This window comes from Carcharhinus amblyrhynchos, chromosome 8 (assembly GCF_965287045.1).
Source record: "Carcharhinus amblyrhynchos chromosome 8, sCarAmb.v2.hapA, whole genome shotgun sequence".
NCBI lineage: Eukaryota > Metazoa > Chordata > Chondrichthyes > Carcharhiniformes > Carcharhinidae > Carcharhinus > Carcharhinus amblyrhynchos.
In genome coordinates this window covers 56,948,029-56,962,125 of record NC_137331.1, presented here as the reverse complement: position 1 = coordinate 56,962,125, position 14,097 = coordinate 56,948,029, and the positions used below count along the sequence as shown (strand labels likewise).

At 40.7% G+C, this 14,097-nt stretch overlaps 1 protein-coding gene across 1 annotated transcript in view; it reads left to right on the top strand.

The window, feature by feature from the left end:
• sulf1 (sulfatase 1) overlaps nt 1-14,097 on the top strand; it is a 416,345-nt gene that overhangs the window by 111,168 nt on the left and 291,080 nt on the right. The window contains exon 3 of the mRNA XM_080194115.1: nt 6,352-6,460. The gene's annotated coding sequence lies outside the window, so the exon portion shown is untranslated. The remainder of the gene's footprint in view (nt 1-6,351; nt 6,461-14,097) is intronic.

The window sequence follows — 14,097 nt, the reverse complement described above, 5'->3', positions numbered from 1 at the left end:
TGAAGATAGATAAGTCCCCTGGTCCGGATGGGATTTACCCCAGGATTCTCTGGGAGGCAAGAGAAGTGATTGCAGAGCCTCTGGCTCTGATCTTCAGGTCGTCGTTGGCCTCTGGTATAGTACCGGAAGATTGGAGGTTAGCGAATGTTGTCCCATTGTTTAAGAAGGGGAACAGAGACTTCCCTGGGAATTATAGACCGGTGAGTCTCACTTCTGTTGTGGGCAAGGTTTTAGAAAAAATTATTAGGGATAGGATTTATAGTTATTTGGAGAGTAATGAATTGATTGGAGATAGTCAGCATGGTTTTGTAGCGGGTAGGTCGTGCCTTACTAACCTTATTGAGTTTTTTGAAAAAGTGACCAAAGAGGTGGATGGGGGTAAGGCAGTTGACGTGGTACATATGGATTTTAGTAAGGCGTTTGATAAGGTTCACCATGGTAGGCTTCTGCAGAAAATGCAGATGTATGGGATTGAGGGTAATCTAGGAAATTGGATCAGGAATTGGCTAGCTGATAGGAGACAGAGGGTGATGGTTGATGGTAAATATTCGTCATGGAGTTCGGTTACGAGTGGTGTGCCTCAGGGATCTGTTTTGGGGCCACTGCTGTTTGTAATTTTTATTAATGATCTGGATGAGGGTATTGTTGGGTGGATTAGTAAATTTGCTGATGACACCAAAGTCGGAGGTGTGGTAGATTGTGAGGAAGGGTGTCATAGTTTGCAGGAAGACTTGGACAGGTTGCAGAGCTGGGCCGAGAGGTGGCAGATGGAGTTTAATGCGGAGAAGTGTGAGGTAATTCACTTTGGTAGGAATAACAGATGTGTGGAGTATAGGGCTAACGGGAGGACTTTGAATAGTGTGGATGAACAGAGGGATCTAAGTGTATGTGTACATAGATCCCTGAAAGTTGGGAATCAAGTAGATAGGGTTGTTAAGAAGGCATACGGTGTCTTGGCGTTTATTGGTAGGGGGATTGAATTTAGGAGTCGCAGCGTCATGTTGCAACTGTACACAACTCTGGTGCGGCCGCACTTGGAGTACTGTGTGCAGTTCTGGTCCCCACATTACAGGAAGGATGTGGAGGCTTTGGAGAGGGTGCAGAGGGGGTTTACCAGGATGTTGCCTGGTATGGAGGGGAGGTCCTATGAGGAGAGACTGAGGGATTTGGGGTTGTTTTCGCTGGAAAGAAGGCGGCTAAGAGGGGATCTTATTGAAACATATAAGATGATTAGAGGTTTAGATAGGGTGGACAGTGATAGCCTTTTTCCTCGGATGGAGAAAGCTAGCACGAGGGGGCATGGCTTTAAATTAAGGGGGGGTAGTTATAGGACGGATGTCAGGGGTAGGTTCTTTACCCAGAGGGTGGTGAGGGATTGGAATGCCCTGCCTGCTGCGGTTGTAAATGCGCCTAGTTTGGGGGCGTTTAAGAGATCCGTGGATAGGTTTATGGACGAAAAGGGATTGGTTTAGGTTAGAGGGTCATTGTTTTTTTTTAACTGGTCGGCACAACATCGTGGGCCGAAGGGCCTGTTCTGCGCTGTAATGTTCTATGTTCTATGAAACATAAATAACTAAACAAGATAATGGAACAAAACTAGCAGGATAAAGGAGTAAATAGAAAGTGAGTCTAAGAGCAGAACCAGGTGGTTAAAAAGACTAAGAAAGAACAGAGTGCAAGTTTATATCTCCAAAGGAAGTCAGCTGTTGGGTCAGTACAGTTGGGTAGGTACTTACTACTACTATTACTAAAGTTATAATTGTTAAGAAATCATTCTGCAATTCATTGTTCGCAAAAAATATATTCTAGAATAATAAACAGCATAGAAGAAGGGCCTGGTTCATATTGTTTGATATTAAAAGGATTCATTTAATTTAAAGAGATGGCAGAAGAGTTCCATGCCATGGTGTGCTCTTCTTACTCCATGTGGGAGACCAGGAACATTCCCAGTTCCTAGGACCAGCCTGTGTGCAGGAAGTGTCTCTAGCTGCAGCTCCTAGAAGCCCAGTTGAACTGCAGCAGTGTCTGGGAACATTGTGGAGCATCCACAAAGTGGAGAGTATCGTGGATAGCACATATAGAGAGGTTAAGACTCCAGAGGAAAGAGGGGAAGGAGTGACCGCTAGGCAGAGTGACAGAACTAAGCAGCAGTGAAGAAATCTCCTGTGGCTATTCCGCAGAAAAACAGATACACTCAAAGGATGAATGGCCTACTCCTGCTTATTTTTTCTATCTAAGTTTCTATGTAACCTGAGCTAGTGTTCCACTTGACACCATGCCTGATGGTTATTGGCAACTCTTCTGTTGGCATCATCTCATGGCCTCTGTGAATCCATGCCCAATGGCCCATTTCAACATTTCATACTGGGTCCTGCCAGAACTCACCCTGACAGCCTGCCTGTATTTCTCCTTAAAAGTTGTTTTGGGATCAACTGTTTCTGTATCTGTTACACAAACTAAAGCTTTGTACAGCACACTGCTTTGGATGAAACTTTTGCACCTTGGCCCAAAGGTGCTATTGCACTCGAGCCCTTTGATTCATGATAATATTTCATAGTGATGTTGACAACAATCATCAAAAAACAGTAACGTCAACCCCATTCATAACATCTTTGTACCATACAAGTCTTATTGTTCTACTTAATATCTATCATTACAAAATGAGCTAATATCTGAGTAATTCCTTCAAACAAGTTGAAAAAGGTCATCTTGCCATCAGTAAGCTTTATAAACTCTTATGTCTGGCACATGTTTGAGTTTACTATTGGCACAAACTATACTGTATAGTGTTAGTAACAAATGGGACAATGTAATTCCTCTGCCAGCTAGTATATAAAGGCATTAAATGGTCTGAAATAAATTAGTTGTTGTCTTCACTAATATAGCTATCACAAGATTTTATGCAAACATGTTAATTGATCTGTTATCAATATTGTTAATAGTCATTTGGTAGTACAGAACTTGAGTATTGCTGGAAAAAAAGACATGCTGTTGGAACTTTGTGCCTTGTGCTTATCAGGACAGAATTGCGAAAATACCAAATCTTAGACTGCATGATGAGAGGTGCTGATTGATTGGCAAGTGGACTCTGATTGTTAGAGATTGTGAGAGAAATGCATCAAGGAACTGTTAATTACCAAATGTTTCTTTAAATTCAAACCAGGCAAGTTGACTCTGCTCAAGACATTGCCATGGGGAATGAACCAGGGAATGCCTGTCCCCTAAGCTTTAGTTTAGTTGCAAAAGGTTTAACGTTTATTAGTCACAAGTAAGGCTTACATTAACATTGCAATGAAGTTACTGTGAAATTCCCCGAGTTGCCACACTCCAGCACCTAACCAGCACATCTTTCAGACTGTAGGAGAAAACCGGAGCACCCGGAGGAAACCCACACAGATATGGGGAGAATGTGCAAACTCCACACAGACGGTGACCCAGGCCAGGAATCGAACCCAGGTCCCTGGTGCAGTGAGGCAACAATGCTAACCACAGTGCCTTCGTGCCACCCATTGCAACATGCGGACATGTACTTTCTGTTTGCAAAGTGCCGGGCCCTGTGTATGAATATATGTAGCTTTTAGTATGCATAAGTGATTCATACTGCAAGCCCAACTGAATCTTAAATTGGCTGTTAGTGTAATTATTAGCACAATTGGGACTGTTTAGTAAGTTGTAGAATCACATCACATGTTGGACACTATTTTCTGCATTTTGCAAGCCCAGGTTGACTAAGTATGGTCAGTATTTTGCCTTTTGGAAATGACTGAAGGGACATGATGTTTGATATGATCCATCAGTCATTGGGAGGTACCTGGCACCAGCACTGAAATTCGCATACTGCCCATTTGTGTGGTAGGCAGAATATCTTATAGCTTTGGATGAATTTATTTGTCTTCTCATTTGGAGGCATATTCAGGTTGCCACTTCATTGTAGCAATGTGAAACAGCTATCTTCAACTGTTGCTCAAATCTTTGAGTTACCTTACCTTCTAGGGTAATCTGCCATAAACTGGGCATTTTTCAGGACAGAAGATGATGGCCTTAGCCCATTCATGAGTTTGTGCAATATACAATGAACAATGATCTGATCAGAGAAGCCATTTTCACACAGGATACCTTTGATACGCTCTATTCAAGCATCCAGCTTGCATGGTGAGCAAATGCTTAGGCTTATTTATGAGGCTACTGATAAGGCAAGTCTTATGTTGCATGGGACTGTAGGAATCCTCATGTGTATTTTGACTAGTGAAGATGGCTTGTGATAGATTGTGGTAGAGAACACCTTGGCAGATTTCTCAACCAGCAAGTCGAGGAAATGCTAGTTGAGAAATGCTCCACTTCAAAGGTGAATTTGAGTGCAAGGATGGAGCCCATTAAGGCATGTAAGGAAATTCTTACATGCAGCTGCAGATTCAAATATAGCAAAAGTATCATCTGTTTTGGAAACGTGTAAGGAATAGGTTATTACGTTGACCCGCGTTCTATTCTATTAATATTGTGTAATACAATTTTTATTCTTTGTACTTAAAACCATAGAAAATTACTTGTCACAACTATTTTCCAGATGCAGCAATGAAAATGAAAAAGAAGGAAAACGAAGGGTAAAATTTCCGAATTGTACATTCTAGTGTGCAATTTCAGTCAATGAGGTTTGCAACAACATGTTTGGACATAATCAGATAAGCAGGATGTCTCATCAGTTCCTGTGAACAAAAGCAGCTAAAGATTCATAACCCACAAGTGCCCCAGGCTCAAGGTGTCTGTGACTGCCATTTACATTGGTATCTAGGCACCTGGAATTTTTCATTGTAGATGGTGCTTTGTGTATTGTCTGTGCCGAAGTCTGAAAATAATCTTGCATGACTAGGATTGGCAAATGCTGCATATTGCTGCAGACTGGATTTTATTAGCTATGAAATTATCAGTCAAAATATCTTCACTGTTCCATTTTTCTTCCAATGACCAGAGTGAAATTTTCCAGAGTGGTTATTGTGTTCTTTCATTGGGACATACAGCCTAAACCTTGATAGTGGTGCACCCAGTTTATACACTCAAACATCCAATATCATGGGCAATGTACACATTTTCATGAATCCACTGGAATTGTGCCTTCCACCATATTGGCGAAGACCCAAAAACGGGGCAAGGGAAACTCTGTGCATGTACAAATAGGAGTCCTAATAGCAGATTGAGACAGGCTGCTTATAACTTAACCAGTAGTCAGTCCTTAAAGAGACCTCTGAGGTTTGCTAGCAACAAAAGGTACCTTTTTAAATACTAAATCTGAACCAAGAGTAAGCCCAAGGCCCATGAGCCTATTAATGCAGGAATTGTTTTCATGTGTCCAGTTTGTGCTGAGCTGCCCACGAAGATTAATTTATAGGCTACTTGTTAGGAAATGTCAATGATAGATGCTGTAAAAATGTTTTTCACATCTTCACAAATGTCCCTCGATGTGTTTTTAGTGGATTATGTTAAACTACCAATAAATTACAGAATGCTTTAGATCAATAATGCGATCAGGTCTTGCAACTCTGCTGATTCACGAATTTAGAATGTTAAAATTATGCACTATTTTTATTGCAATTTTCAACAGAAATGTTTTTGATTTTCAATTGTCTGAATTCATTGTGTCTACATTGTAAAGAGGATTTTAAAGCATAGGTTGGAGTGGGAACCAATTGTGCAGACTTGAACAATGCATCTGTTGAGAAGCTGATTTTACAACATACGTTTTCTGGTCAAAGATGGTATATGGAGGCAGAAGTGTATCTTGGGTTTGAGCAATGATGGCATACAGATTACAGGCACTGTCTCCAGCACCAGTTTTGTATTTCCTACTGTTGTGGCAATGTAGAAAAAAGCAATGCAGAGCCCTACTAAAAGTCTTCACATCACCATTTACTGCCAATAAAGACTGGCATAGAAGTGGGCATGTTGGGCAGATAAAATTCACTATTATACCCAGCAGATCATCAGGAAAATGATTATAACGGAACACAAATAACGTTTTAAAAATATGTTTATCTGGCACTTCCTGATACCACAGTCTGAGCCACAAAACTCGTAGGGCACATTATTCTGATTGATAATCTATTTTCTTTAAAGGAGACTATGTCCAAATTGCAGTTTTACCATATTGTGTTAAAATGAAGAACAATTACTAATCTTGATTATTTTATAGTTCCAAAATATCTGCAGCTTGTTCCCTGCTGTTACTGTTTCTGCAGCTTTTGTTTACTTAGAGAAATAACATTTTACAGAAAGGAACATTTGCAAGCAGCATTTCTTTAGTGCATTTTAATGAAATTCCTGATTGTTTCTTAATGTGTTGTTTATTTGCCATTATAGATTCTCTTATTGGAGATGTTTGTGTCTAATGCAAGACTAGCTACTTCATCATTGATCACCCCTGACATGTCAAAGCCTTAAAAAGAGCTGAGGGAATACTGAGGACAAGGTATGAAATTATTGTTTTCACCACTTTTATTCCACAAATCAAATATAGCAGTTTGTTATGAACTCATTGAATGTTACATATAATGTTCAAAAGATGTTGCCGGGTTCAAATATAGCAGTTAGGTATGCAGACAGCAATATCCAGAATTATTTAATGATGCTGGATCACCTTGTCATTTGTTAGTACTTTTATTTTAGAGTAACTGAGAATATTTGGGAACTTTTCACAAAAGTTGATTTTCCATATGGTTGGCAGTTATAGAATGATTGACCTGAACCCTAAAATAATAGAGATTAATAATTGGAAAAGCTTGGTATATCCAATACTTCTTGTCCAGCTTACAGTGTAGAATAGTGCAAGTTAAAAGCATGAGTGCCCTCATAACATCTGCACTGATAAGAATGTAGATTCTAAGAAATTCTTCTTGCTAAATGTAGATGTGCTTTCTTTTTTTTCCCCTGATGCTTTTAAGCTGAAGTGTAATGGAAAGGTTTTCTACGAATAGCTTGATGTCTTTGCTCAAGCATTAGGATGCTTATAACGGAAAGCACTCAGCTAAAGTGATCCGTCAGCATTTGAGAAGGTGACAGTTTAATAGGATTATCAGGTCTATCAGTACTGCTTTGGATGAATTTATTTGTCTTTACATTTGGAGGCATATGTCTATCATCGCAGTGAGCGACAGTTACAGGACTTTTCAGCTATATGATTGTGAGAATGATTGCACAGCATGCAAAATGTTTGTTGCTCCACATATTTTCATCTCATTAAAGATAACTTCAAGATTTTAGGAGGGGTAGCAGTTTATGGTTCTGTTTGTTCCAATTTGTCCACAAAGCTCAATCGGTGAATTCTCAGAACACTCATTTCACTACAGTCATCATAAAAATGTCCCTTCAAATGTATTCTGGAGTTTTTGGATTAGAGATAGAGATTTACAGTGTGTCACTGTGAATAAAAACTTCTAAGAACATAAGAACATAAGAAATAGGAGCAGGAGTAGGCCATCTAGTTCTTCGAGCCTGCCCCGCCATTCAATAAGATCATGGCTGATCTGTCGTGGCTCAGTTCCACATTCCCGCCCTCTCCCCATAACCCTTAATCCCCTTGCCTATCAAAAACCCATCGACCCGCGCCTTAAAAATATTTAGCGAGGCAGCCTCCACCACTTCAACGGGCAGAGAATTCCAGAGATTCACCACCCTTTGAGTGAGGAAGTTCCTCCTCAACTCCATTCTAAACCACGCCCCCTTTATCTTGAGGCTGTGCCCCCTAGTCCTACTGTCTTTTTTGAGCGGGAAGAGTCTCTCCACCTCTATCCTATCCATCCCATTCATCATCTTGTACGTCTCAATGAGATCTCCCCTCATTCTTCTAAACTCTAACGAGTACAAGCCTAGTTTATTCAGCCTCTCCTCATAGCTCAACCCCCTCAACTCCGGCATCAGCCTAGTAAACCTCCTCTACACTCCCTCCAAGGCCAAAATATCCTTGCGTAAGTACGGTGCCCAAAACTGCACACAGTACTCCAGCTGCGGCCTCACCAATGCCCTATACAGCCGCAGCAAGACCTCCCTACTTTTATATTCAATCCCCCTCGCTATGAAGGCCAGCATCCCATTCGCCTTCCTGACCACCTGCTGCACCTGCAAGCTGGGTTTTTGCAACTCATGCACAAGGACCCCGAGGTCCCTCTGCACCGTCGCCTGCTGTAGCTTTTCTCCACGTAAGTAATAATCCTTCCTACCATTATTCCTACCAAAGTGGACCACCTCGCACTTGCCAACATTAAATTCCATTTGCCGGTTCCTGGCCCATTCGCCCAGCCTATCTAGATCCTTCTGCAGACTCTCCACACCCTCCGCACAATTTGCCGTTCCACCAATCTTGGTGTCATCAGCAAATTTCGACACCACGCACTCGGTTCCCTCCTCCAGATCATCTATATAAATGGTAAACAGCTGAGGCCCCAGCACCGACCCCTGGGGCACTCCACTAGTCACCATAAGTGTATAAGTGTATAAGTTTTAGGCTCAAGTTCTATTCTTCGCCACTTGGCTAGATTAGAACATGGAAGCAGAGCATGGCTGCCTAATGGTGAAATTTGGAAAGCACAATTTTTATTTTCAGACATAAGTAAAACCATCATGGCCACTGTGGAGATGGGAGAAAGCAAGTGTGACATGTTGGGTGATGATCACTCTTCAGTGTTCCTGGAGTCTGAAACATATGATCAGTGGAAGAATGAGGTGGATACGTGATTGTGAGGAAACAAGGTACAACCTTGGTTTTATCACTTTCTACCAGAAAAATTGTGAGATTGAGCTCTCATTTGAATAATAATGATGGTTTTGATTTTCTAATAGAGTTCCTGAATTAAATTTAAAAGAAAGATAATCTGATCAATACCTCTGAGGCGTGGTCACAATTTGATAGGTTTTGGAAAACAGATGGGCATTCCCCTGTAAGGATATATCATGGAATTTAATAAGTGTATAAAATGTTGACAAAATTCAAATTGGCAGTCTCTAGATCAGAACTATTATTTAAATTATTGGATTGTGCTAAGGTGTCTCGTATGGACATTCTGCTGATTCTAACTAGTATTCAGTTGTTGGAGGAGACTCTGTTGGATCAGATATTGGCTGACTTCATAAAATTCCTGGGATAACAGTCATTTCCTTTAGCTTTCACAGAAAAATGAGATGTTCTGCAGTGACGCAAAAATTAGAAGACTCAATCATAGCCACATTTTGAAATAGCCCAGATACTGGATACAGATGTTAAAACAACAGAAGAAATAAAGACAGACAGTATAAGGATCAAAAGACTTTTAGCATATCTTGCTTTTACAGCAGAATACAAAATTAGAACTAGGCAATGAGTGAATGAATCTCAGGAATGCCCGAGGGACTGTTAATTTATACTTCAGTTGTCACTCGAAACTTCAACAATGCACAAGAAGTTCAACACCAGCTAGGACAAAGCAAACTGCTTGATTGGCACATCATCTGCAGCCTTAACAATTCACTCCCTCTGCCAACACTGCACAAAACAAAAAACAGTAGCTTCACATTGGCGCAGGATGGTGATGATAATATTGATGAATTCAAACAAGATATTTTGATCACAAGGAGCTTAATCCTGTGATGAATATGTTTGTAATTTGTGGCTCGAAGGGCTGGATGGCCTACTCCTGCTCCTATTTCTTATGTTCTTATGTTCTTAAAAGATATTTGGGACAGTTAAAATACAATTTTGATTCACTAAGCAGTGATGATCAATGCAAGGCTAAGGAATATACAAGTATGTCTTACTTTAGGTCTGGTGATGGCAACACCGTGAGGTCACTCAACAAAAGTTGCAATTCCATATAAAATAGCTGGAGTAAGTCATAAGTATTAATGATGGTCTTTAGTGATATACCAATGCTGTTGAGTTGACCTGCTATGAAAAACACACAAATAAAACTTGACATTGTGCATGAAAAGGCAATTATTTTGGAAAATCAGTTGATGTGCATGTTTACCCAGATAGGTCTTTAGTACATTCTTTTGACAAAATATTTCTCATCAGAGCTTTAACATGGATTAATAGCACCAAATACTAAGAAGAGAGAAAATAAATAGATATTGGCTCACCGTGGTTCTGCATGCTTCTAAATCCTGCTAAAAGATGCAGATGTAATTGATTAGGAGTGTACGAGACTTGCAGAAGAGGTCAATAAGAATTGTAACAAGGGCATCTCAGAAGAGCATAAGGACATTCAGCATTGAAGCTGGAATAATCTATTTGGCCCTTCTAACTTCTCAGCCAAGATTGTGGCTGATTGTCGACCTTAACTTAATTTCCTACACTAGCCCCTTAATTCTCTGAATACCCAAAATTCTATTGAACTATGACTTGCATATGCACAGCATTGAATATCCACAGCTCTTGGGTATGGAATTCCAAAAATTCACAGGGGATTTCTTCTCAACTCAGTCTGAAATAGCTGACTCTTTTTCTGAAATTGTGATCCCATGTTCTAGTTTCCCTTCCCATTTACATAACTTTAGAATCCACACATTCAACCTGGCAAATTACCACCCCATCAGTCTACTCTTGTTCATTAGCAAAGTGATAGAAGGGATTATCAACAGTGTTATCAAATGGCACTTACTCAGAAATAAACTGTTCACTGTTGCTCAGTTTGGGTTTTGCCAGGACCACTCAGCTCCTGCATCATTACAGTCTTGGTCGAAACGTGAACTCAAGGTGAGAAGAGAGTGAAGCTCTTGACATTCGAGCAACATTTGACCAAGTGTGGCATCAAGGGGCCCTAGCAAAACTGGAATCAAGGGAAATTGGGGGAAAAGTTCATCACTGATTGGAGGCTTAAAGTTGAGGCTGTTGGAGGGCAATCATCTCAGTCCCAGGACATCGCTGCAGGAATTCCTCAGCATAGAGCCTGAGGCCCAAACATCTTCAGATGCTTAACCAATGATCAGGTCAGAAGTGGGGTGCTTGCTGGTGATTACAAACTGCACACTGTTCAGCGCCACTTGCGACTCCTCTGATACTGAAACAGTCTTGCTCGTATGCAGCAAGACCTAGATAACATTCAAGTTTGGACTGACTTCAGTTATCTTCAGTTGCAGTTTTTTCTTGTTAAGCTTCAGGTTTACCTGGAGAGTTCTCTCTAGTAGTCTCACTAGATTCTAATCATGGTCTATGACTATGTGTACACATCATGCACAATCGCTTCCACTCTTGGAAGATCACTGACTATCTCATGCTGTTTGTACTGTGGTAGAAATACAGATGGCATGCACAATTCTCTGTACCTCTCAATTGGCATAAAAAATGTCAGAAAGCTGCTGCTTTCATTTGCCTGTATCCGTCCTTCACATTTAGAGTAGTGAAGACCTTTGCCTTGACAAGGTGCAGCAAAATTCCTTCAAGGTTGGCGTGGGGTAGTGAGATCACTTCAAAGCTTTATTGAGGTCCTTCGTATCTATGCACACACTCAGATTTCCAGGTATTTTCCTGCTCCCTTACTGCTAGTCCAGCCTGTAGGAGTTATCATTTTACTTATTACTCCCATCTATTTACGTTCCGCTATCTTGTCTTTTAGGCTGGACGTGAGGTCATCTGGAACTCTCCTTGGAAGATGCTGAGTTGGTATCAGACTCTCATTTACTTTAAGATGACACTTAGCAGGAAAACATACAAAGCGGCACAATGGTTAACACTGCTGCCTCAGCATCAGGAACCCGGGTTTGATTCCTGGCTTGGGTCGCTGTCTATGTGGAGTTTACACTGTGCTGTCTTGTATGCTTTCCTGGTGAGTGTCTTCTTGAAATACGTGAGACTCTGAGACCAAGTCAGCATCTTCTATTGGTACTTGCCTGAATATGGCCCTGGGACATGGTACCTCATCAGCCACTGCAGTGCTGTACCTGGAGAGGCTGGAGAGCTGTTGGCCAATCTGTCCTCTAGAATTAATGTATTACGCTTATTCCATGCACCCCTAATTTTTTGATTTATACCATGCCCTACATTAGAGTTAATGTTATGGCAGCTATGAACAATTCCCACCAATGTTTTCTGTCTTTTGCTGTTTCTTAGTTCCATCCAAACTGATCATTTCTTGATTTTTAAAAAACATATAGTCCTTTCTCTCTACTGCTTTTCCCTATACTTTATCATGAGGAATACCCCTCCTCCTTTCCCATTTTGTCTATTTCTTCTATAAGTTAAATATGCTGGAAGATTTCGTTCTCAATCTTGGTCACTTTGCAACTGCATCTCTGTAATGGTTGATCCTTCATCAGCTCTGATACATTGACTCTATTCTCTCTTCATAGACCTGCTGAGATTTTCCAGCATTTTCTGTTTTGTTTCAGATTCCAGCATCTGCAGTATTCTGCTTTTATCCCTGTAATGTTTATTAGATTCAAACCTATTCATTTCTATTTGTACTATTGATTCATCCAACTTATTGCAAAAACATTGTGCATTCAGATTTTAGCTTTTGACTTTTTTTCTCTCTGATTTCATCTTAGTCATTACTGCCGATTGTCAGTAACAAAGGCATTGTCCCTTCCTGACCAATGCTATTTATCCTTGCTCAAAATTCTACCCTGCTCAAGGCTCTCTTTCTATTTTTGATTTTATCCTCCTACTACCCTTCCCCATTCCAGCCTGTCTCTCTTTGCCAGGACACTGATCCCAGCACCATTAAGTGGGGCCCAGCCCAATTGAACAGCTCATTCATTCCCTGGTACTGGTGCCAGTGGTCAATGAAACAAAACTCCTGCCTCCCTCACCATTCCTTCAAACATCATTTATCCCTAAGCCATTTGATTGAATTTTCAGAATGTTGATCAAGGTGAGAGGTCCATGAATGGGAAGAATTGGGTATAAGAGTGGAGACTCTTCCCGCTCAGAAAGGACAGTAGGACTAGGGGGCACAGCCTCAAGATAAAGGGGGGCGGTTTAGAACGGAGTTGAGGAAGAACTTCTTCACTCAAAAGGTGGTGAATCTCTGGATTGAAGTGGGTTGAAGTGGTGGAGGCTGCCTTGCTAAATATATTTAAGATGCGGGTTGATAGGTTTTTGATAGGCAAGGGGATTAAGGGTTATGGGGAGAGGGCGGGAATGTGGAACTGAGCCACGACAGATCAGCCATGATCTTATTGAATGGCGGGGTGGGCTCGAAGGGCTAGATGGCCTACTCCTGCTCCTATTTCTTATGTTCTTATGTTCAAGTAAGCATACTGTGTTTGGAAGTGAATTTTGTACTAGAGAATATAATCTATGGACACAACCTCCAATAGTACAAGAAAGAAATCTCACAGTGGTGGTCCAGGCAAATATAAATGCAGAGATACAGGCCATGGCTTGCATAGATTAGCCAATGAAATAAAAGCCACACACCTATAACGTACCAGAACCAGATGTCCTCATGATAATGAAGGTTGGTGCCTGTGAATAAACTTCAAGCTAAAGTAGTAAAAGAGGCAAAAGAAATGAAGTTATATAGTTGGAGAGAGTTTGGAATTCAATAACAAATAGGTCAACAGCTTGGTCACAATGGTAGATTTGTATGGAAAACATAATGGCAGATGGGACTTGTAAGGCTAAAACAAGGTTAGTATAGGGGCTTTGAAAAGTTACTGGGTGACATAGGTGTTAGGGTGGACTCTCCAACTTTGGATCTGCATTACCTATCATCTTTTGGCTCTATTGGTCATATCTTCATGGGAATGTGGGCTAATTACCATAAAAGCTACATTACTGCAGGGCCATACTTTCCAGGGAAAAGTGTGGATGAAACTGCTCAAAGAAGCAGGATATGCAAAAGGAAAACTATGGAAATTTAAACAAAAATCAGTGGTCTGGATAATGTTTCCAGGACATAGTATTATTTGATGAAATCGGTTTTGCTGAAAATAGGTTTATGTTCAACTAACAGCAGATCCTGCAATGTTTTATTTATATCATTGAGGAAAACTTTCAGGCATATCTTTATGCATGTTGACTTCTTACAGGTGGTACAGCAGAATTTGAGAAATACATGGTATTAATAAGATTAAAGTAGAATTTAAAATTAGGAGTCAAATTCAAGAGGCTTTTAATTATGTCGGGTTAGA